The following is a 24451-nucleotide window of genomic DNA, read 5'->3' as shown; positions in this document are numbered from 1 at the left end:
TGCGGTTTGACCATATCTTTGAGATGTTTCTGACAAGGCGGCTCGATTTTATGATCGTCCGCCTTTTTGCGCTACATATGAGCTCCGTCATGAAGAGTGAAGAAGTCTCGCAAATCTATGTGGCAGATCCGTACTACATGCACGAGTCTTTCTTGAGTCTCGGCGACTTTGAGCGTGAAACTGCTAGGGAGTACCTACAAAACTTCATGGTACAGAATAAGGACCGGGAAATTGTCCTCGTGCCTTATCATCCAAAGTAAGTTAGTTCCGACAACCCTTTCGTACATTTCAATCATTCCTTCTCTCTCATATGGGGAATACTTTGAGGTGTCTTTTCCCCGCAGCAACGGGCGCGCCGTCCTTACTGTTCTTTACCCGCAAGTCTCCCACGCCGTGTATTTTGACCCTTCCAGAGACTACGAGAAAAAAGACTACACCCACATAATGAATATTCTAGATGATGCTCTCCAAGGCTTCAACATTAGAGGTGGCCACATGCAGATCAGGAAACAAAGGAACAAGAAGATGGGTTTCGCGCATAAAACTAACTTCTCCTGCATCCATGTCCCAAAACCAAGCAAGAAGGATAGATTCTACATCGTCCATCTCATGATTCAGTTCAACACGAATCACCAAAAGCTTCGCATGAGAAGCAGAAATGATGATCATATCCACAAGTGGCTAGAATCTCATGGAGAAGTGGATTATAAACTTAGAGATGACTTCTTTCACATCCAGAGCGACATTGCAACGATCATCATGAAAGAAGTCGTCGATGAGAAGGGGATGTTCCACCACGGCCCTATATCGCGAGCTGACGTCCGAACTCGCATAGGCATGCAACGTCTAGACCTCACGCCATTCAAGAAGCTAGGGTCCATCCTCGATGATATGGAAGGATGGAACTTCTAGTGATTTATGATGCCGATGATGATGATATGTGTCGGTTGAACTTGTATACATTTTGTAGCGATGAAACTTTGTGATGTCCACGGTCCCTGCCAAACTTGCGTAACGCTACTTTGTTAGTTTGCGTATGATGACCTGCGTACCTCTAGTTAATTAATTTGCGTACTGTATGTTGCATCTAGTTGCTAACCCTTTCTTTTTCGGTGTTGCTCTAGTATATTTTGTTGCATATATATGATTGTACATCCTCTTCATGAACATGCATCTCTAACAGGTACCTAGTTTCTTGATGGCGAGATGGAAGTGCTATGTCGTGTACAAAGGGAAGGTTCCGAGGGTGTACAACGAGTGGCATGAGTGTCAGGTGCAAGTGAATGGGTTCTCGGGCTCCAGCCATAAAGGCTTCAAAATCAGACAAGAAGGAGAAGCTAGTTACTTGAGGTTCACGCTAGCGCGAGAGAGGACTCATAACCGCCACCTCATTTACTGCATAGTTCCGCTCTCACTCATAGTGATAGCTATTCTCGCGTATACCTTTGTTTAGATGGATGACGTTGTAGTTGCAAGTATTCGAGACTTGCATGTATCGCTATTTTCGAGATGATGACAAGATACCACTTTGTGTTGGATGATGATTATGATGAGACTATTTGTATGTATATGCTATGATTACATTTGTGGTCTCGCAGGCATTTGTATGTGTATCATGATGGCATTTGTATGTGCTAAAGATTCTTCTATAAAGCCTATTCAAATACAAAACAAATATGCCGAAAAAACAAAAAACTACTGAAATTAGCAGTAGCGAGTGGAGAAAAGTTAGCAGCAGCGTGGTAGTAGCAGTAGCACGCACAGGAGAAGCGCGCTATAGCTATTAGTAGTAGCGCACACTTGTGTAGCAGTAGCGCTGGTGAGCACGCGCTACTGCTACGTGTTATCTGTAGCGCCTTATTAGTAGCGCTGGTCCCCGCGCTACTGATACACCTAAAACCCGCACTGCTGCTAGCCTTTTCCCTAGTAGTGGGGCCTATATACATGATCATGCCTAGATATTCTCATAATTATTCGCTTTTCTATCAATGGCTCGACAGTAATTTGTTCACCCACCATAATACTTATGTTATCTTGAGAGAAGCCACTGGTGAAACCTATGGGCCCCGGGTCTATTATCCATTATATTAATCTCCCGTCAACAAGCTATTTCTATTATCTTTTATTTTGCACTATTTACTTTTAATCTTTATCATAGAAATACCAAAAATATTTATCTTATCATTATTATCTCTATCAGATCTCACTCTCGTAAGTGACCGTGAAGGGATAGACAACCCCTTTATCGTGTTCGTTGTGAGGTTCTTATTTCTTTGTGTAGGTACGAGGGACTTACATGTGGCCTCCTACTGAATTGATACCTTGGTTCTCAAAAACTGAGGGAAATAGTTACGCTACTTTGCTCAATCACCCTTTCCTCTTCAAGGGAAAACCAACGCAGTGCTCAAGAGGTAGCAAGAAGGATTTCTGGCGCCGTTGCCGGGGAGTCTATGCACAAGTCAAGACATACCAAGTACCCATCACAAACTCTTATCCCTCACATTACATTATTTTCCATTTGCCTCTCGTTTTCCTCTCCCCCCACTTCACCCTTGCCGTTTTATTCGCGCTCTTTTTCTGTTCGCTTTTTCTTTCACTTGCTTCTTGTTTCCTTGTGTGTTGGATTTCTTGCTTGTCACGATGGCTCAAGATAATACTAAATTGTGTGACTTTTCCAATACCAACAATAATGATTTTATTAGCACTTCGATTGCTCCTCTTACCGATGTTGAATCTTGTGAAATTAATGCTGCTTTGCTGAATCTTGTCTTGAAAGATCCGTTTTCCGGCCTTCCTAGTGAAGATGCCACTACCCATCTAAACAACTTTGTTGATTTGTGTGATATGCAAAAGAAGAAAGATGTGGATAATGATATTGTTAAATTGAAGCTATTCCTATTTTCGCTTAGAGATCGTGCAAAAACTTGGTTTTCGTCTTTGCCTAAAAATAGTATTGATTCATGGAATAAGTGCAAAAATGCTTTTATCTCTAAGTATTTTCCTCCCGCTAAGATCATCTCTCTTAGAAACGATATTATGAATTTTAAGCAACTTGATCATGAACATGTTGCACAAGCTTGGGAGAGGATGTAATTAATGATACGTAATTGCCCTACACATGGTTTGAATTTATGGATGATTATACAAAAAAATTATGCCAGATTGAATTTTGCTTCTAGAAATCTTTTAGACTTGGCCGCGGGAGGCACTTTTATGGAAATCACTTTAGGACAAGCTACTAAACTCCTAGATAATATTATGGTTAATTATTTTCAATGGCACACTGAAAGATCTACTAATAAAAAGGTGCATGCTATAGAAGAAATCAATGTTTAGATGGATGAACTTATGAAATTGTTTGCTAATAAGAGTGTTTCTTCTGATCCTAATGATATGCCTTTGTCTTCTTTGATTGAGAATAATAATGAATCTATGGATGTGAATTTTGTTGGTAGGAACAATTTTGGTAATAATGCGTATAGAGGTAATTTTAATCCTAGGATGTTTCCTAGTAATTCCTCTAATAATTATGGTAATTCCTACAACAATTCTTATGGAAATATAATAAGATGCCCTCTGATTTTGAATCTAATATTAAAGAATTTATTAGTTTGCAAAAGAGTTTCAATGCTTTGATTGAAGAAAAATTGTCTAAGATTTATGAGTTGGCTAGGAACGTGGATAGAATTTTTCTTGATGTTGATTCTTTGAAACTTAGATCTATTCCACCTAAGCATGATATCAATGAGTCTCTCAAAGTTATGAGAATTTCCATCGATGAGTGCAAAGAAAGAACCGCTAGGATGCGTGCTAAAAAAGATTGCTTTGTGACATGTTCTTCTAGTTTCCATGATAATATGGATGAAGATATAAAAGTGATTGATGTGTATCCTATTAAATCTTTGTTTTGCAATATGAATCTTGATAATGATGGGACTAGAGATGAGTCAACTTTAGTTAGAAGGCGTCCCAATGATTCGGAGTTTTTAGATCTTGATGCAAAAATTGGTAAAAGTGGGATTGAAGAGGTCAAAACTTTAGATAGAAATGAACCCACTATTTTGGATTTCAAGGAATTTAACTATGATAATTGCTCTTTAATATATTGTATTTCCTTGTTGCAATCTGTGCTAAATTCTCTACATGCTTATAGTCAAAATAAGGCTTTTACTAAACATATCGTTGATGCTGTAATACAATCTTATGAAGAAAAACTTGAATTGGAAGTTTCTATTCCTCGAAAGCTTTATGATGAGTGGGAATCTACTATTAAAATTAAAATTAAAGATCATGAATGCTATGTTTTGTGTGATTTGGGTGCTAGTGTTTCCACGATTCCTTAAACCTTGTGTGATTTCCTAGGTTTCCGTGAATTTGATGATTGTTCTTTAAACTTGCATCTTGCGGGTTCCACCATTAAGAAACCTATGGGAAGAATTAATGATGTTCTTATTGTTGCAAATAGGAATTATGTGCCCGTAGATTTCATTGTTCTTGATATTGATTTCAATCCTTCATGTCCTATTATTTTTGGTATACCTTTCCTCAGAATGATTGGTGCAATTATTGATATGAAAGAAGGGAATATTAGATTCCAATTTCCGTTAAAGAAAGGCATGGAACACTTTCCTAGAAATAAAATTAAATTACCTTATGAATCTATTATGAGAGCCACTTATGGATTGCATACCAAAGATGATAATACCTAGATCTATCCTTGCTTTTACGCCTAGCTAGGGGCGTTAAACGATAGCGCTTGTTTGGAGGCAACCCAATTTTATTTTTGTTCCTTGCTTTTTGATTATGTTTAGTAATAAATAATTCATACAGCCTCTGTTTATATGTGGTTTTATGCTTTTAATTAGTGTTTGTGCCAAGTAGAACCTTTGGGAAGACTTGGGGAAAGTCTTTGCGATCATGCTGTAAAAAACAGAAACTTTAGCGCTCACGAGATTTGCTGCCATTTTTTATTGGAGAGTGCTATTTAGTTAATTATTTTTGAATATGATTAATAGATAAATTACTCACGTCCATAAATTTAGTTTAGAATGTTTGGGGTTCCAGAAGTATTTGAAACCTACAGATTACTGCAGACTGTTCTGTTTTTGACAGATTCTGTTTTTCGTGTGTTGTTTGCTTATTTTGATGAATCTATGGCTAGTATTTGAGTGTATGAACCATAGAGAAGTTGGAATACAGTATATTTAACACCAATATAAATAAAGAATGAGTTCATTACAGTACCTTAAGTAGTGGTTTGTTTTCTTTTATAACGGAGCTCATGAGATTTTCTGTTTAAGTTTTGTGTTGTGAAGTTTTCAAGTTTTGGGTAAAGATTTGATGGATTATGGAACAAGGACTGGCAAGAGCCCTAGCTTGGGGATGCCCAAGGCACCCCAAGGTAAAATCCAAGGACAACCAAAAGCCTAAGCTTGGAGATTCCCCGGAAGGCATCCCCTCTTTCGTCTTCGTCCATCGGTAACTTTACTTGGAGCTATCTTTTTATTGACCACATGTTACATGTTTTGCTTGGAGCATCTTGTATGATTTGAGTCGTTCTTTTTTAGTTTACCACAATCATCCTTGCTGTACACACCTTTCGAGAGAGACACACATGAATCAGAATTTATTAGAATACCCTATGTGCTTCACTTATATCTTTTGAGTTAGATAATTTTGCCCTAGTGCTTCGCTTATATCTTTTAGACCATGGTGGTGGTTTTATTTTATAGAAATTATTGATCTCTCATGCTTTGCTTATATTATTTTGAGAGTCCTTTAGAACAGCATGGTAATTTTCTTTGGTTATAAAATTAGTCCTAATATGATAGGCATCCAAGATAAAAACCTTAAGGTGCATTAAATACTACTCCCTCCGTTCCATAATACTTATTGTGGTTTTAGTTCAAATTTGAACTAAAACCACGACAAGTATTATGGGACGGAGGAAGTAAGAGAAGTTGGATACTTGATAGTTGTTTTGAGATATAAATGTGGTAATATTAGAGGTGTGCTAGTTGAGTAATTGTGAAATTGAGAAATACTTGTGTTGAAGTTTGCAAGTTCCGTAGCATGCACGTATGGTAAATGTTGTGTGACAAATTTGAAGCATGAGGTGTTCTTTGATTGCTTTTCTTATGAGTGGCGGTCGGGGACGAGCGATGGTCTTTTCCTACCAATCTACCACCCTAGGAGCATGTGCGTAGTGCTTGGTTTTGAGGACATGTAGATATTTGCAATAAGTATGTGAGTTCTTTATGACTAATGTTGAGTCCATGGATTATACGCACTCTCACCATTCCATCATTGCTAGCCTCTTCGGTACCGTGCATTGCCCTTTCTCACCTTGAGAGTTGGTGCAAACTTCGCCGGCGCATCCAAACCCCGTGATATGATACACTCTATCACACATAAGCCTCCTTATATCTTCCTCCAAACAGTCACCATACCTACCTATTATGGCATTTCCATAGCCATTCCGAGATATATTGCCATGCAACTTTTCCACCGTTCCGTTTATTATGACACGCATCATAATTGTCATATTGCCTTGCATGATCATGTAGTTGACATCGTATATGTGGCAAGGCCACCATGCTTAATTTTTCATACATGTCACTCTTGATTCATTGCATATCCCGGTACACCGCCGGAGGCATTCACATAGAGTCATATTTTATTCTAAGTATCGAGTTGTAATTATTGAGTTGTAAGTAAATAAAAGTGTGGTGATCATCATTAGAGCATTGTCCCATGTGAGGAAAGGATGATGGAGACTATGATTCCCCCACAAGTCGGGATGAGACTCCGGACGAAAAATAAAAAAAGGGAAAAAAAGAGGCCATAAAAGAAAAAAGAAAAAGAAGGCCCAAATAAAAAATGAGAGAAAAAGAGAGAAGGGACAATGTTACTATCATTTTTCCAAACTTGTGCTTCAAAGTAGCACCATGATCTTCATGATAGAGAGTCTCTTATTTTGTCACTTTCATATACTACTGGGAATTTTTCATTATAGAACTTGGCTTGTATATTCCAATGATGGGCTTCCTCAAATGCCCTAGGTCTTCGTGAGCAAGCAAGTTGGATGCACGCCCACTTAGTTTCTTTGATGAGCTTTCATATATTTATAGCTCTAGTGCATCCGTTGCATGGCAATCCCTACTCCTTGCATTGACATCAATCGGTGGGCATCGCCATAGCCCATTGATTATCCATGTCAATGTGAGACTTTCTCCTTTTTGTCTTCTCACATAACCTCAATCATTATATTCTATTCCACCCATAGTGCTATGTACATGGCTCGTGCTCATATATTGCGTAAAAGTTGAAAGAGTTTAAAAGGCTAAGTATGAAACAATTGCCTGCCTTGTCATCGGGCTTGTGCATGATGGGAGCATTTTGTGTGACGAAAATGAAGCATGGCCAAACTATATGATTTTGTAGGGATATTCTTTGGCTATGTTATTTTGATAAGACATAATTGCTTGGTTAGCATGCTTGAAGTATTATTATTTTTATGTCAACATTAAACTTTTATCTTGAATTTTTCGGATCTGAACATTCATGCCACAATAAAGAAAATTACATTGAATAATATGCTAGAAAGCATTCCACATCAAAAAATTCTGTTTTTTATCATTTACCTACTCGAGGACGAGCAGAAATTAAGCTTGGGGATGCTTGATACGTCTCCAACGTATCTATAATTTTTGATTGTTCCATGCTATTATATATTTGTATTGGATGTTTAATGGTATTTATTTTACACTTTTATATTATTTTTGGGACTAACCTATTAACCCAAGGCCTAGTGCAAATTGCTGTTTTTTGCCTATTTCAGTGTTTCGCAGAAAAGGGATATCAAGCGGAGTCCAAACGGAATGAAACCTTCAGGAGCATGATTTTTGGAACAAACGTGATCCAGAGGACTTGGAGTGGACGTCAAGAAACAACCGAGGAGGCCACGAGGCGTGGGGCGTGCCTACCCCCCTGGGCGCGGCCTCCCGCCTCGTGGGCCCCTCGTGGCTCAACCGGCCTACTTCTTCCTCCTATATTTACTCATATACGTGAAAACATCCAGGAGCACCACGAAACCCTATTTCCACCGCCGCAACCTTTTGTACCCAAGAGATCCCATCTTGGGGCCTTTTCCGGAGCTTCGCCGGAGGGGGCATCGATCACGGAGGGCCTCTACATCAACTCCATGGCCCCTCCGATGATGTGTGAGTAGTTTACTTCAGACCTTCGGGTCCATAGCTATTACCTAGATGGCTTCTTCTCTCTCTTTGGATCTCAATACAAAGTTCTCCTCGATCTTCTTGGAGATCTATTCGATGTAACTCTTTTTGCGATGTGTTTGTCGAGATCCAATGAATTGTGGGTTTATGATCAAGTCTATCTATGAAAAATATTTGATTCTTCTCTGAAAACTTTTATGTATGATTGGTTACCTTTGCAAGTCTCTTCGAATTATCAGTTTGGTTTGGCCTACTAGATTGATCTTTCTTGCAATGGGAGAAGTGCTTAGCTTTTGGTTCAATCTTGCGGTGCTCGATCCCAGTGACAGAAAGGGAAACGACATGTATTGTATTGTTTCCATCGAGGATAAAAAGATGGGGTTTACATCATAGTGCTTGAGTTTATCCCTCTACATCATGTCATCTTACCTAATGCGTTACTCTGTTCTTATGAACCTAATACTCTAGATGCATGTTGGATAGCGGTCAATGTGTGGAGTAATAGTAGTAGATGCCGGCAGGAGTCGGTCTACTTGTCACGGATGTGATGCCTATATACATGATCATGCCTAGATATTCTCATAATTATTTGCTTCTATCAATTGCTCGACAATAATTTGTTCACCCACCGTAATACTTATGCTATCTTGAGAGAAGCCACTAGTGAAACCTATGGCCCCCGGGTCTATTATGCATTATATTAATCTTCCATCAACAAGCTATTTCTATTATCTTTTATTTTGCAATCTTTACTTTCAATCTTTATCATAAAAATACCAAAAATATTTATCTTATCATTATTATCTCTATCAGATCTCACTCTCGTAAGTGACCGTGAAGGGATTGACAACCCCTTTATCGCATTGGTTGCGAGGTTCTTATTTCTTTGTGTAGGTACGAGGGACTTGCGTGTGGCCTCCTACTGGATTGATACCTTGGTTCTCAAAAACTGAGCGAAATACTTACGCTATTTTGCTGCATCACCCTTTCCTCTTCAAGGGAAAACCAACACAGTGCTCAAGAGGTAGCACCTACACACCTTTCTTGCCTAACCATTTATCACAAAGCCATCTGGCTGTTGCATGTAGATTTCCTCGTTTAGCCCTCCATTCAGGAAAGCCGTCTTAACATCCATCTGGTGGAAGAGAAGACCATGTGAGGCCGCCAACGAGAGTAATACTCAAATGGTGGTCAGTCTAGCCACATGTGAATAAGCATCGAAGAAATCTTCATCTTCTTACTGGTCATAGCCCTTGGCCACAAGCCTAGCCTTGTACTTTTCAATCGTACCATCGGGCCTAAGATTCTTCTTGAACACCCACTTACATCCCAAAGGTTTGCAACCATATGGACGGTCAGTGATCTCCCATGTCCCATTAGCCATGATGGAATCCATCTCGCTACGGACCGCATCCTTCCAGTAGTCAGCTTCTGGAGAGGCATACGCTTCTGAAATAAAAGTGGGAGTATCATCCACGAGGTACACGAAGAAATCATCACCAAAGGTCTTTGCAGTCCTTTGTCTCTTTCCCCTACCAAGGGTTACCTCGTCATCCTCCTTAGGATTTTCATCATGTGTTCGCTCATAATATTCCATAGGAATGGCAGGCTTAGGAGTCTCCTCAGATTCCTGTCTAGAAGTGCTTTGCATATCTCTCATAGGAAAATATCCTCGAAGAATGTAGCATCCTTAGACTCCATAATTGTACCGACCTTCTGGTTAGGTACCTCAGATTTCAATACTAGAAATCTATAGCCAACGATGTTCTTATCATATCCCATATTAACGCAGTCCACAGTCTTGGGTCCAAGCTTATGCTTTTTGGGGATCGACACATTGACTTTCGCCAAACATCCCCAAGTACGCAAGTACGAGAGTGTTGTCCTTCTCTTCGCCCATTTCTCATAGGGAGTGATCTCATTATCCTTTGTCGGAACTTTATTCAGGACATGACATGCCGTCAATATAGCCTCCCCCCACCATGCCTTGGATAAACCCGATGTATCTAACATGGCGTTAACCAACTCAGTTAGAGTACAATTTTTCTGCTCGGCAACCCCATTTCACTGGGATGAATAGGGAGGCGTCCTCTCATGAATAATGCCGTGTTCCACACAAAAGGAATCAAACTCACTCGAGAAGTACTCTCCACCATGATTTGACCGGACTCGTTTAATTTTCTTTTCAAGTTGATTCTCAACTTCTGCCTTATAGATTTCAAAGTAGTGTAGAGCCTCATTGTCGGTGTCAAAACTGGCGGATCTCGGGTAGGGGGTCCTGAACTGTGCGTCTAGGCGGATGGTAATAGGAGGAAGGGGACACGATATTTACTCAGGTTCGGGCCCTCTTGATGGAGGTAAAACCCTACGTCCTGCTTGATTGTTCTTGATAATATGAATAGTACAAGAGTTGATCTACCACGAGATCAGAGAGGCTAAACCCTAGAAGCTAGCCTATGGTATGATTGTCTGTTGTCCTACGGACTAAAACCCTCCGGTTTATATAGACACCGGAGGGGGCTAGGGTTACACAGTGTCGGTTACAAGGAAGGAGATGTACATATCTGTATTGCCAAGCTTGCCTTCCACGCCAAGGAGAGTCCCATCCGGACACGGGACGAAGTCTTCGATCTTGTATCTTCATAGTCCAACAGTCTGGCCAAAGGATATAATCCGGCTGTCCAAATACCCCCTAATCCAGGACTCCCTCAGTAGCCCCTAAACCAGGCTTCAATGACGATGAGTCCGGCGCGCAGATCGTCTTCGGCATTGCAAGGAGGGTTCCTCCTCTGAATACCTCATAGAAGATTTTGAACACGAGGATCGTGTCCGGCTCTGCAAAACAAGTTCCACATACCACCGTAGAGAGAATAATATTTTCACAAATCTAATATGCCGACGCATTCCGCAGTGTGACATCACACCACAGCCAGGTCTTTATTCGAGTCGTTTTTCATAACCAATCTCGGCATGTTTTGCGAGGCAGTTTCCTTGGCACGTCTTGTTGAAGCAGAGATCATGTCCCCTTATTACGGGATTCCCATCAATATGGACATGGGTAACCCAACTGCGCCATCAATTACGGCGCTTGGGGGAGAAGCGAGTTTTACCAGGCTGGTGGGGGCGCATAGTTTCGCCCGCCCTTATAAAGGGATAATGTTTCACCTTTTTCTACCCAGACCTTCTTCCTCCTTGCTCATCCATTCTCGCGCACTCGAGCTCCAGCGCCCATGTCCACATCCTTCTCCTCAACTCTCTCCAAACATGTCCGGAGCGGGAGGCAGGTGGATGGTCTCCTCCGTCACGGAGGGACACATAAAAAAACTACGTGGGGCCGGATACTTAGCCGCAGATATCGTGCACCGGCTGCCAGCCGCGGGGCAGATCGTCCCTACCCCGGAACCTTGCGAAAGGGTGGTTTTCCTCCCCCACTTCGTCCGTGGACTGGGGTTTCCCCTCCATCCATTTGTCCGCGGCCTTATGTTCTGTTATGGGCTGGACTTTCATGATCTGGCCCCGAATTTCATCCTCAACATCTCAGTGTTCATTGTCGTGTGCGAGGCTTTCCTCCGCATCCGGCCCCACTTCGGCCTGTGGCTGAAGACCTTCAATGTCAAGTCGAAGGTAGTAGGCGGCCAACAAGCAGAATGTGGCGGAGCCATGGTGGGCAAAATTCCAAACGTCACATGGCTCGAGGGCTCCTTCATGGAGACCATAAAGGGGTGGCAATCGGGGTGGTTCTACATCACCGAGCCGTGCGACACCAACTGGGTGGTGGCCCCCGAGTTTCGATCCGGAATCCCCATTCGGCTTACTTCCTGGAAGGAGAAGGGCCTGTCCTGGGGCTCATTGGTGGAGCTGGACGGACTCCAGAAGTGTATCCGGAACATGATAAGCAAGAAACTCAAGCTTGTAAACATAGTCCAGGTCATGCTCTTCCGCCGGATCCTCCCGTGTCAACAACGGGCTTTCAACTTATGGGAGTTCGACCCGGCCCAGCACCAGACTCTACGCAAGGTCTTCGACATGATGCATCAGGACGTCTGGAAGGTGCTGTTCAAGGGCGCCGAGGTCCCCCCTCCCCTTACCGAGGACCGCGGGCTAAGCGTGATGTGCCCTGTGAATCCGGTAAGTTCTGTACATCTTGTAGGGTATTTACTTTCCATAGTTTAACCATGGGCGGGATCTGGGCTCCCATGCCTTTGACATGACTGGGTGGAAACATTGGAGCAGATTGACTGCCCGGCCCCTCTGCCCGAAGACCCTGCAGACGCTCTCTTGACAGAGATGCGGACTCCGGCTCCTTATGAGGTGCCGGAGAAGAAGATCAATAAGAAGGCCACGGGAACCCGAAAGTGTTCCCGGCGCCAGGTGGTATCGGACTCATCGTCCGATAACTTCGAGACGCACTCCTCCCGTGAAAACGAGGGGGAGGAAGACGAAGATTCTCCCCCTCCAGACGGGGGAGACAAGAAAAGGAAGGCCACCCCAACCGGGGAGGCCAAAGGGTCCAAGAAGGGAAGGACTCTCCTTCCGGACTGTTCCACCACCGCCGCCGACAGCGAAGACGAGTAGTTACTCAGGGCCAAGCCCCTGGCGAAGTTGTAAGTATTCGGATACCAGAGTAACTCATAGCATACTTTTATTGCACTACTTCTCCTAATGTCGAATATGATCAACGTACCCTCGTCGGACGGTTCCTTGGACTCATCGGATATGAATAGTGAGTCACTTCCAACCGCCACCTCTCCTCGCCCTACGGACAATGTCGACGTATTGTCTCAAGGGGCCCCGAGCCGGGGGGGATATAGTCCTGGAGGCGCCTCAAGGCGACCTTCCGGACTCCAGGCACAAAGGGAGCAAGACTCCCAAGGGCTCCAAGTTCGGCCCTGAGCCGAACACCGTGCCGGAACCTCCAATGGTTCCGGACTCCGGCAGGCGGCCCCTTCCAAGAGGGGCAAGCCGCCCGTGTTGGTGACCTCTCTCCATCCAGAGGCACCGGACAACCTGCTGGGAGCGCTTCGCGGTGCTTCCATCAACGAAGAGCACCGCACTATTATGAGTGCGGTGAGAAAGAAGGTTCAGTCCGCCAAGAGCGGGCTGACTGAAGCCTATGCCAGCCGTCTAACAGGCTTTGAGATAAGTATTTAAAATATAGGAAAATATTACCGCATAGACAGTAGCCCCTAATGCTCTGTTTGGTGTTCACAAAGAAAAGCCGCATACAGGATCAAATAATATCGGCAGGAGTCTAATATAAGTATGTCTATATGCGTATGCAGGCTTCGCTGCTGACCTCTGCCGCACTGACTGCGAAGGTCGCCGCACTGAAGCAGAATCTCGAGCGGTCCGAGAAAGAGCTCGGCCTTGCCAAGAGGCAGCTCGAGGAGAACAAAGGTAAGTAATACCTTGTCTTATATATAAATAAAAAATGCGGTTGCAAAAATGATAGGATCATCATGGATGTGCCAGGGCCATGACCGAAGTGGCGACCCTGAAGCAAGCGCTGTCCGAGGCCAAAAACAAAGCGGCCAAGGAGCGACCGAGCGGGAGAGACAAGAGGCACGGGTGGGCAAGGTGCAGCAAGAGCTCCAGTCTCACGTGAAGAAGCATGAGAATTTGGAGCTTGACTGGAAGATGCGAGAGTCCGAGCTTGCCGCGGCCCTCGAGAGCACAAAGCATGCCAAGGCTGAAGCCCAAAAGGCCCTCCAGGTAATTGAGGTGATGAGGAAGATAGCAGCGGGTAAGGCATTCATTATGCAAAGCAAGCATGTGAAAGTAAATTACTTGTTACTTACCCGAGTCCGGAGCTCTCCAGGAGCGATCGCAGATTTGCCCCTCAGTGTGTCAGATGCTACAAAGTACTACCTGGCCGAGGAGGGAAGCTCGACGGAGAAGTTGTTCTGGTCTCAGTATACTGGGACCAAACACCCGATGCCTGTGAGCGACCAGCTAAAGCAACTGGTCGAGATGCACAAGGGGGCCGAACAGGCCATGAGGGGCCTTATAGTCCGGATGTGGCCTGGCGACTCCCTTCCCAACAGCTACTTCGGTCTGGTGAGGCGGCTTGTGGGTAGGCCCACGGCTGGAAGTCAAGATAAAGCGGTGCCGCCGCAGGGCAAGGAGCATCACCACCCCGAAATGTATTATGAGGGTGTCCTGAAGGGTGCCCGTCTTGTGGCGGACGAGTGTGCGAAGGATGTAATTTTTGAATGAACTTGCTCGTCTGATCCTGTATTATGAAAACTTGTTCATATGCGTTATGCAACGCTTGTTTGAATTTAAAATATTACCTTATGTGCGGCTGTTTACCAAATCTGAGAGATGGCCAGTCGTCGGCTTCTGCCCCCATGCCACGAGTGATGGGGTGTTCGGGATAAATTTGAGCACTCTTTTTCCCATTTTTGGGTCCTTCGAGGGAGGTGCTCAGCGCAATGAACAAGGCAATCGGACTATAATGCTTTATCACTCTCACTTAGCCATAGAAGTCTAGAATTTTAAATTTTGGCGAAGCCCCTAGTATTCAGAAGGACGAATTCGGGGCTCTATACACGCCTAAGCCGGACAAAGCTGACTCCTCGCCCTAAGCGGCATAAGTCTTTAGGGACTCGAGACCTCTCGAACAGCGACCAGCTCTCGCCTTATCATGACAGTCAGTTTTAGCTTTCTCTACTGAGGTGCTTGCCCAGATGAACCAGGGCACAATCGCAGTAGTTCTCCCAGTGCTACCTTAGTCGATATAGCGGAACGTAAGGTACCAAAACATGGGAGCCGGGCAAACCCAACTATTGACCCAAGACATGATTCGGAGCTGATCCATATAATGCTATAAGTTCGGGGTGCCGCACTGTCGAAAGTGTTCGGACTTCTCACGCCGTATTATGGGGCACGCTTAAGCCCCTGGCGTATTGGCCATACCAGAGTGTACGGGTGCTGAATTTCATGAATGAACATATATATATATATAAAAGAATAGAGAATGCAGTAATAGTCTAGTGCTATGCATTGTTTATTCAAAAAGGTGCGTCGAAGCAGAATGATACAAGTAGTGCGATAAGAAAAAAGTAGGACTATTTGACATGTCCCCTCCAAGGGCAAGCTGAGAAATGGTATTTAAAGCATCTATTTCACTCGTTATCAGAGACCACCTAGGAGTTCCATGGTGCGACGTAGCTTTCTGCCTCCTTGGTTGTTGTATCGTGTATCCGGCAATCGTACTGCCGGACGGGGTTTCCAGAGAGTAAAGTCCTGAAAGAGATAAAAAGTAACAAAGCAGGTAGCCCCTAGTGCGGTTGAGCCGCGTTTTGGGGCGTGTCGTAGTTGTGCCCCCCCCACCTATGCCCATGGTATTTTTAATGCGTAATTATGTACGCGCGGCACGGATTTCGCCGTTTGGATGGGACTGGGGTGGGGGCCGCATTGCTATGCGAGCTCGGAACGTGCCATGCGGTCTTGTTGCAGATTACTTCGGGCGCGCTTGACGGTGTTCGGGTGTTTAATAACAGAACTAGTGGATTGCCTGAGGAGGCTGCTCTGTGCTTCTGCTGTGAGGGCTGCAGTGTGCTCCTCCATGCGGAGAGAGCGTTCTGTGTTTCCATTGACTGTGATGACCCCCCGAGGTCCTGGAATCTTGAGCTTGAGGTATGCATAATGCCGTACCGCATTGAATATCGCAAATGCGGTTTTCCCGAGCCTTGCGTGATAGCCACTTCGGAACGGGACTATATCAAAGATTAACTCCTCGCTTTGGAAGTTATCCAGAGATCCAAAGACCAGTTCCAGTGTGACTGAGCCTGTGCAATGGGCCTCTACACCTGGTATGACGCCTTTGAAGGTCGTTTTTGTGGGTTTGATCCTTGAGGGGTCTATACCCATTTTGCGCACTGTGTCCTGATAAAGAAGGTTTAGGCTGCTACCGCCATCCATAAGGACTCGAGTGAGGTGAAATCCGTCGATGATTGGGTCTAGGACCAGTGCGGCAAATCCACCATGACGGATACTAGTGGGATAATCCCTGCGATCGAAGGTGATCGGACAGGAGGACCATGGGTTGAACTTTGGGGCGACTAGCTCCAACGCATATACGTCCCTTAGCGCACGCTTCCACTCCCTCTTGGGGATGTGGGTTGCGTATATAATGTTCATCATCCGCACTTGTGGGGGAAATTCTTCTGTCCTCCGATGTTCGGCGGCCGGGGCTCCTCCTCGTGATCGCTATGTAACCCCTTATCTTTGTTTTCGGCATTTAATTTGCCGGCATGCTTGAACACCCAACATTCCCTGTTGGTGTGGTTGGCTACCTTGTCGGGGGTGCCGTGTATTTGACACGAGCGATCAAGTATATGGTCCAAACTAGACGGGCTCGGAGTGCTTCTTTTGAATGGATTTTTTCGCTGACAGGGTTTAGAGACTCTGAATCCGGCATTGACTACCGTATCCTCGGTATTGTCGCTGTTGATGCGGCGCTTGTGTTTGCTGCGACGTGACCTGCCATTGCTATCCTTGGTATCCGAAGTACCATGGTTCTTTGATATGTTATTGCTGTGAGCCAGCCAGTTGTCCTCTCCCGCGCAGAAGCGGGTCATGAGTGTCGGGAGGGCTGCCATAGATTTCGGTTTTTCCTAGCCAAGGTGTCGGGCGAGCCACTCGTCGCGGATGTTGTGCTTAAAAGCTGCTAGGGCCTCTGCATCCGGACAGTCGACGATTTTCTTTTTCTTTTTCAGGAACCGTGTCCAGAGTTGCCTGGCCGATTCCTCTGGCTGCTGAATTATGTGGCTCAAGTCATCGGCATCTGGTGGTCGCACATAAGTGCCCTGGAAGTTGTCGAGGAATGCGGCTTCCAGGTCTTCCCAACAGCCAATGGATTCTGCTGGCAGGCTGTTGAGCCAATGCCGAGCTGGTCCTTTGAGTTTGAGTGGGAGGTATTTGATGGCGTGTAGATCATCACCACGGGCTATGTGGATGTGCAGGAGGAAGTCCTCGATCCATACCACAGGATCTATTGTGCCGTTATATGATTCGATATTTACAGGTTTGAAACCCTCTGGGATTTGGTGATCCATTACTTCGTCTGTGAAGCATAGGGGGTGTGCGGCGCCTCTGTACTGAGCTTGTAGCGACCAGACCTCAAACAGTCTGATCTCTGTGCTCCGGTGTCATCCCTAGATCAGTAATGCTGACACCACACAGTACTCGGAGGATTTATAATAGACTAGCAATCACACACTTATTATATCCAGTGTCTCCATAGAGAACTTATTACAATAAATATGGCTTAAGGCCATCTAATAACGATAACAGCGGAAGGCTTGGAAGATAAGTGAGTCCATCAACTCCAACGGCATCACTAAGTATAGACCCACGACCTGAAACTCCTTAATCGTCGTCTGAAAAGTCTGCAACATTAACGTTGCAGCCCGAAATGGGTCAGCACATGGAATATGCTGGCAAGGTAACACATAGAGAGTAATGGAATGAAACAGCTATACTATATGCATATCTGGCTGGTGGAAAGCTCTATGGTTACAGTTTTGCGTAAAGCTAATTTTTCCCTACTTCAAAGGAATAAAATTTATTTAACTATCATGGTAGTTGTTAAACATTGAGAATGGTTGACAGCATTCTCAATTACAATTAAGCATCATCATTAAACAAAGCCCAACAAAATTAATTTAGGGTAACATGTTGAGATTCACATGATAATCTAGGTACTAGATACTCAAGATTGTCCATAACCGGGGACACGGCTAACCATGATTAGTTTATTACACTCTGCAAAGGTTTGCGCACTTTTCCCCACAAGACTCGATCGCCTCTGTTTGGTTTCTCGCACTACATGGTGTTTGAGAAGACGGATGACCGAGACATAGTCTTTCAGAAGTGCTAGCACCTTACGATCGGGCAGACCGTACCACCTACATCCCCTACATCTGCTAGTATACCACTGTAAGAGTTCGCACGACTTAGTCAACTATGCTAGAGCCCATAATAGCTTGTGGCTGCACACGGAAGTTTCTAGTATGAATAGTCTCATGATCCCTTTGAGCCTGGGTGGCGGTCCAAAAGAAAACAGGCAAGTCCTGGAATACCCAGGTGCCTCAATCTACCCAGATGTGTGTTTAAGTTGCCACCTTAGATAAACCATTAATTAACAAACTCACATCTGTCATGGATATCACTCACCCAATCCACGTCTACTAGCATAGCATGTCATAGTAAGCAAACGTAGAAGTAACTCCCAAAGGTTTGAAAGTACACAGGTAATAGGTACTACCTCAACTACTTCCCATCCCACAATTTAATTAGACCCTAATCATGCAATGTTTGAGGATTGATCTAATGCAATAAAAATGGGTAGTAGGAAAGGTATGATCAAAGTGTTACTTGCCATGCTGATGATCCGGGAAACCTAGCGATTCGAAGTAACAGGCGGCGCACTCTGGGTATTCTATCGCAGACAAACAAACAAGAATACATTAAGTACCCATCTAATGCACATGTAAAAGTCAAATAAGAGATCTAACCAGAAGGTTCAACTTAAGAACTCCGGTTTGCAAAAAGAATCAAATCGAACGAAGCAATGAAAGTCAAACGGCGAAAGAAAATAACTTCGTTCCACTAATCTGGATCTAAGGCAAATTTTACAGTAGCAAAAACTTGTTTAAGTTGGTTAAACGGATAGAGGGTTTCGAGATGAAACTCCAGGCACTTGAATCGCCTGATTCCGATGAACGAGCGAAAAGTTATACTAAAAAGAAAATCGGATCAGGAATCGCGATCAGAAAAATCGCGGGTTAAATCCGAGAAAAAGAAAAACGACGAACGTTCGTTAGAACGAACGAACGGACGAACGCTCGCTATTTAAATAAATCAGAAAAACCAATCTATTTAAAAAAACCCGAAACTAAAAAACCGACGGAAAAACCGAACGGTTTTTCAAAAAAAATAAAAAAAAACCGGTGCGGAAAACGAGGCGCGGTGAACCTCAAGCGGCGGCGGCGCGGCGCTGGGGCTGGGGCGGCTTAGGGTTTCGGCTGGGCCTCCTCCCCCGGCTTATATAGCCTAGTCGGGCCGGAGTCCTAGTCGGACACGGCCCGTTAGGTCGGTTCGTTTTTTTATATAAATTACGCGCGGAAGAAAAATAAAAAGAAATACTAAACGGACTCCAAAAATCCCGAAATAAATTTTAGCGAGCTTCTAAAATCAAGCCGCACAAGGTGAACATTTATTTGGAGCCTAAAGGCAATTTTGAAAAACGCACATTTTTCCTAAATTCAAATAAAATAACGAAAACTCCAAAATAAAATCTTATTTCATTTTATTATTAAATCCTCAATATTTCTTTATTTTGGGAAAGTCATTTTATTCCCTCTCTCATATTTTTGTAATAGAAATAATTGATGATAAAATAAATAAAATCAAATGATCCTATTCTCAAAATTTGAGAAAACTCAAATATGAAAATAACGAAATCCCCAACTCTCTCCGTGGGTCCTTGAGTTGCGTAGAATTTCTAGGATCAAAACCAAAAGCAAAATAAAATATGATATGCATTTATGATCTAATGTATAACATTACAAATTGAAAATTTGGGATGTTACAAACCTACCACCCTTAAGATGAATCTCTCCCTCGAGATTCGGGTTGGCTAGAAAATAGGTGAGGGTGGTCCTTGAGCAAATCTTCCTCTCGTTCCCAGGTGGCTTCGTCCTCCGTGTGGTGGCTCCATTGAACCTTGCAAAACATGATAACCTTGCTGCGAGTCACTCGGCTGGCAAACTCGAGAATCTTAATTGGTTTCTCCTCATAGGTCAAATCTTTATCCAACTGAATAGTTTCCAATGGCACTGTATCTCTCAAAGATATGTCAGCCATCTTCGCATGGCATTTCTTCAACTGGGAAACATGGAACACATCATGAACTCCTGACAATCCTTCGGGCAATTCCAACTTGTAGGCCACTTCTCCCATACGCTCCAAAACTCGATATGGTCCTACAAATCGTGGCACTAACTTTCCTTTAACCCCAAAACGCTTTGTTCCCTGAAGTGGTGATACTCGAAGATAAGCTCTATCTCCAACTTCGTAAACTGTCTCCTTGCGTTTCGAATCTGCATAACTCTTCTGTCTGGACTGGGCTATCTTGAGCCTATCGCGAATCAAATTCACCTTCTGTTCAGACTCTTTAATCAAGCTAGGTCCAAACAACTGGCGGTCTCCAACTTCGTCCCATGACAACGGTGTCCTGCACCTCCTTCCGTACAAGGCTTCAAAAGGGGCCATCTTTAAACTGGTTTGGTAACTATTGTTGTAAGAGAACTCTGCATACGGTAAATTGTCGTCCCAACTAGATCCGTAATCTAGCGCACAAGCTCTCAACATATCCTCCAAAACCTGATTGACTCTCTCGGTCTGTCCATCTGTCTGTGGATGAAAAGCTGTACTGAATTCTAGCCTAGTACCCAAAGTTTCATGCAACTGCTTCCAGAACTTTGAGGTAAACTGGGCTCCTCTATCCGATACGATACTCCTCAGAACTCCATGCAGACATACGATCCTGGTCATGTATATCTTTGCCAACTTTTCACTGGTGTAGGTAGTCTTTACTAGGATGAAATGGGCTAGCTTCGTCAACCGATCGACTATAACCCAAATCGAGTCATAGCCTGAACGTGTTCTGGGAAATCCCGTGGTAAAATCCATGCCTAACTTATCCCACTTCCATTCGGGTAACGACAATGGTTGTAACAATCCTGCTGGCTTCTGATGCTCTGCCTTTACTATCTGACACACATCACAAACTTCTACATACTCTGCAATATCCTTCTTCATTCCGGTCCACCAGAAAATGTCTTTCAAATCCAAATACATCTTGGTATTTCGTGGGTGAATCGAATATGGTGAATCATGTGCCTCTTGCAGAATCAACTTCCTGATCTCCGGGTCATTGGGCACATAAACACGGTCTTCAAACCATAGGGTATCATGCTCATCCTCACGAAATCCCTTAGCCTTTCCCTTGCTAAGTTTCTCCTTAATAGAAGCAATTTCCTTGTCAGTCCTTTGGGCTTCTCTGATTTTATCCATCAATGTAGACTGAATCTCCAATGCTGCTACATAGCCTCTCGGGACTATTTCTAAGCATAAATCTCGAAGATTTTCGGCTAACTCCCTTGGGATTTTCCCCGTCATTAAGGTATTGACGTGGCTCTTACGGCTTAATGCGTCAGCTACTACATTAGCCTTTCCGGGATGGTAATGCAATCTCATATCATAATCTTTGATGAGCTCCAACCATCTCCTTTGTCTGAGGTTTAACTCCTTCTGTGTAAAAATGTATTTCAAACTCTTATGGTCCGTGTACACCTCACAATGATTTCAAATCAGAAAATGTCTCCATGTCTTCAGTGCATGCACTACGGCTGCTAACTCCAAGTCGTGCGTAGCATAATTCAACTCATGTGGCTTAAGTTGTCTTGAGGCATATGAAACAACTCTCCCTTCCTGCATAAGCACTGCTCCAAGTCCTCGACGTGAAGCGTCGCAATACACCTCATAATCCTTGGTCTGGTCTGGCAAAATCAACACTGGTGAGGTAACCAAACGTTTGTTCAACTCCTGGAAAGTAGCCTCACATTCCTCCGTCCATATGAACTTGGTATCTTTCTTTAATAACTCCGTCATAGGTTTCGCAATCTTTGAGAAATTCTCAATAAATCTCCGGTAGTATCCTGCGAGTCCAAGAAAACTCCGGATCTCTCCCACGGTGGTTGGTGCTTCCCACTTGGTCACGGTATCAACTTTAGTGGGATCAACTACTATACCTTCTCCAGATATAACGTGTCCGAGGAATCCTACTTCCTTCAACCAAAACTCACATTTGCTGAACTTGGCATATAATTGATGTTCTCTGAGCTTTCCAAGTACCAAACGCAAATGCTCCTTATGCTCCTTGAGGGAGTCCAGGATTAGGGGGTGTTCGTGTCCGGATGGGACTTTCCTTGGCGTGGAAGGCAAGCTTGGCGATGCGGATATTCAAGATCTCCTACCATTGTAACCGACTTTGTGTAACCCTAACCCTCTCCGGTGTCTATATAAACAGGAGGGTTTTAGTCCGTAGGACAACTTCATCATACAACAATCATACCATAGGCTAGCTTTTAGGGTTTAGCCTCCTTGATCTCGTGGTAGATCTACTCTTGTACTACCCATATCATCCATATTAATCAAGTAGGACGTAGGGTTTTACCTCCATCAAGAGGGCCCGAACCTGGGTAAAACATTGTGTCCCTCGTCTCCTGTTACCATCCGGCCTAGACACACAGTTCGGGACCCCCTACCCAAGATCCGCCGGTTTTGACACCGACACTCCTCTTCATTCTTCTAGTAGGCCAGGATATCATCAATGAACACTACGACGAACTTATCCAAAAACTCCATAAATACTTTGTTCATCATGTTCATAAAATATGCGGGTGCATTAGTCAGACCAAATGACATAACGGTATACTCGTACAGCCCATACCTGGTGGTAAAAGCTGTCTTAGGTATATCCTATTCTCGAATCTTCAACTGGTGGTATCCTGATCGCAGATTGATCTTGGAAAATACCTTAGCTCCTTGCAATCGATCAAACAGATCATTGATCATCGGTAGTGGGTACTTGTTCTTGATCGTTACTTCATTCAATCCTCGATAATCAACAACCATCCTTAACGATCCATCCTTCTTCTCTACTAGAAGTACTGGCGATCCCCAAGGCAAAGAACTTGGGAGAATATATCCCTTATCCAGTAACTCCTTAATCTGCTTCTTAATTTCCACCAAATCCTTTGCTAGCATCCTATACGGTCTCTTTGATATTGGCCCGGTGCCTGGCAATAGCTCAATCAAAAACTCAATATCTCTATCCGGTGGCATGCCTGGCAACTCTTCTGGAAATACTTCAGGGAAATCCCTTACCACTGGTACTTCCTCCTGCACAACTACTATTAAGCAATTTACTTGAGCCCTCTTTGGCACATGTCGGGATACATACTTGATCCTTCTCCCTTCTGGGGTGGTAAGCCAAATTGACTTACTAGCACATTCAATATTCCCTTCATACTTTGACAACCAATCCATGCCTAATATCACATCCAATCCTTGGGATTCCAATACTATTAGGTCTGAGGGAAAAACATAGTTACCAATCCTTAATGGTAACCGATCACACCATCGACTAGCCATATATTCTGCTCCAGGCGAGGTTACTAACATGGGTGACCTAAGGGCTTGGGTTGATAGGTTGTACTTATCCACAAATCCCCTTGAGATGTATGAATGCGATGCACCAGTATCAAAAAGAACGAGTGAAGTAAATGACTTAACCAAAAACTTACCTATTACTGCATCAAGCTGAGCTTCAACCTCCTCCACGCTAACGTGGTTCACCTATCCCCTGTTGAAAGGGTTCGGCTTCTTCCCATAGCTTCCGTTGCTATTTCCATTTTGTATTTCAGGACATTCATTTGCATAATGTCCGGTCTTCGAACACTTAAAGCAAGTGACTTGGCTCAGGTCCTTCTTGGCTGGGGTTGATTGGTTGGTGCGGTTCTGGCCGTTGCTTCCTCCATGCCCATTACCATTCTTGGGGCCATTGTGATTGTGCGAGCTACCTCCTCCATGGGTATGCTGAAAATGTCCTCCCGGTCTAGGGGTAAAACGTGGCTTCTGCTGAGCTCCTGAATTTTACTTTCCTTGTCCATACTTCCTCTTGCGATTTTCAATTTGCTGCTGCTTCCCTTCAATCATAAGAGCACGATCTACCAACTCCTGGTAGTTGTTGAAGGTTGCTACCATCAACTGCATGCTCAACTCATCATTCAGTCCTTCCAGAAACTTCTCCTGCTTAGCTGCATCCGTAGCAACGTCATCTGGAGCATAACGTGCTAACTTACTAAAGTCCTCCATATACTGGCCAACTGTCCGTCCTCCTTGGCGCAAGTTGCGAAACTCTAGCTTCTTCATGGCCATGGCTCCTGCTGAAACATGGGCAGTGCGAAAAGCCTGCTGAAACTGGTCCCATGTGATAGTGTCGACAGGGAAAGTGGCGGTGAAATTCTCCCACCATGATGTTGCGGATCCTTCAAGCTGATGTGCGGCAAACTTCACCTTCTCCGCATCTGTGCATCCTGATGTGGTCAACTCTCTAGCTGTCTTGCGGAGCCAATCAT

This window comes from Triticum urartu, chromosome 7 (genome assembly GCF_003073215.2).
Source record: "Triticum urartu cultivar G1812 chromosome 7, Tu2.1, whole genome shotgun sequence".
Classification (NCBI taxonomy): Eukaryota; Viridiplantae; Streptophyta; class Magnoliopsida; order Poales; family Poaceae; genus Triticum; species Triticum urartu.
Note: the sequence above shows the minus strand (reverse complement) of the source record.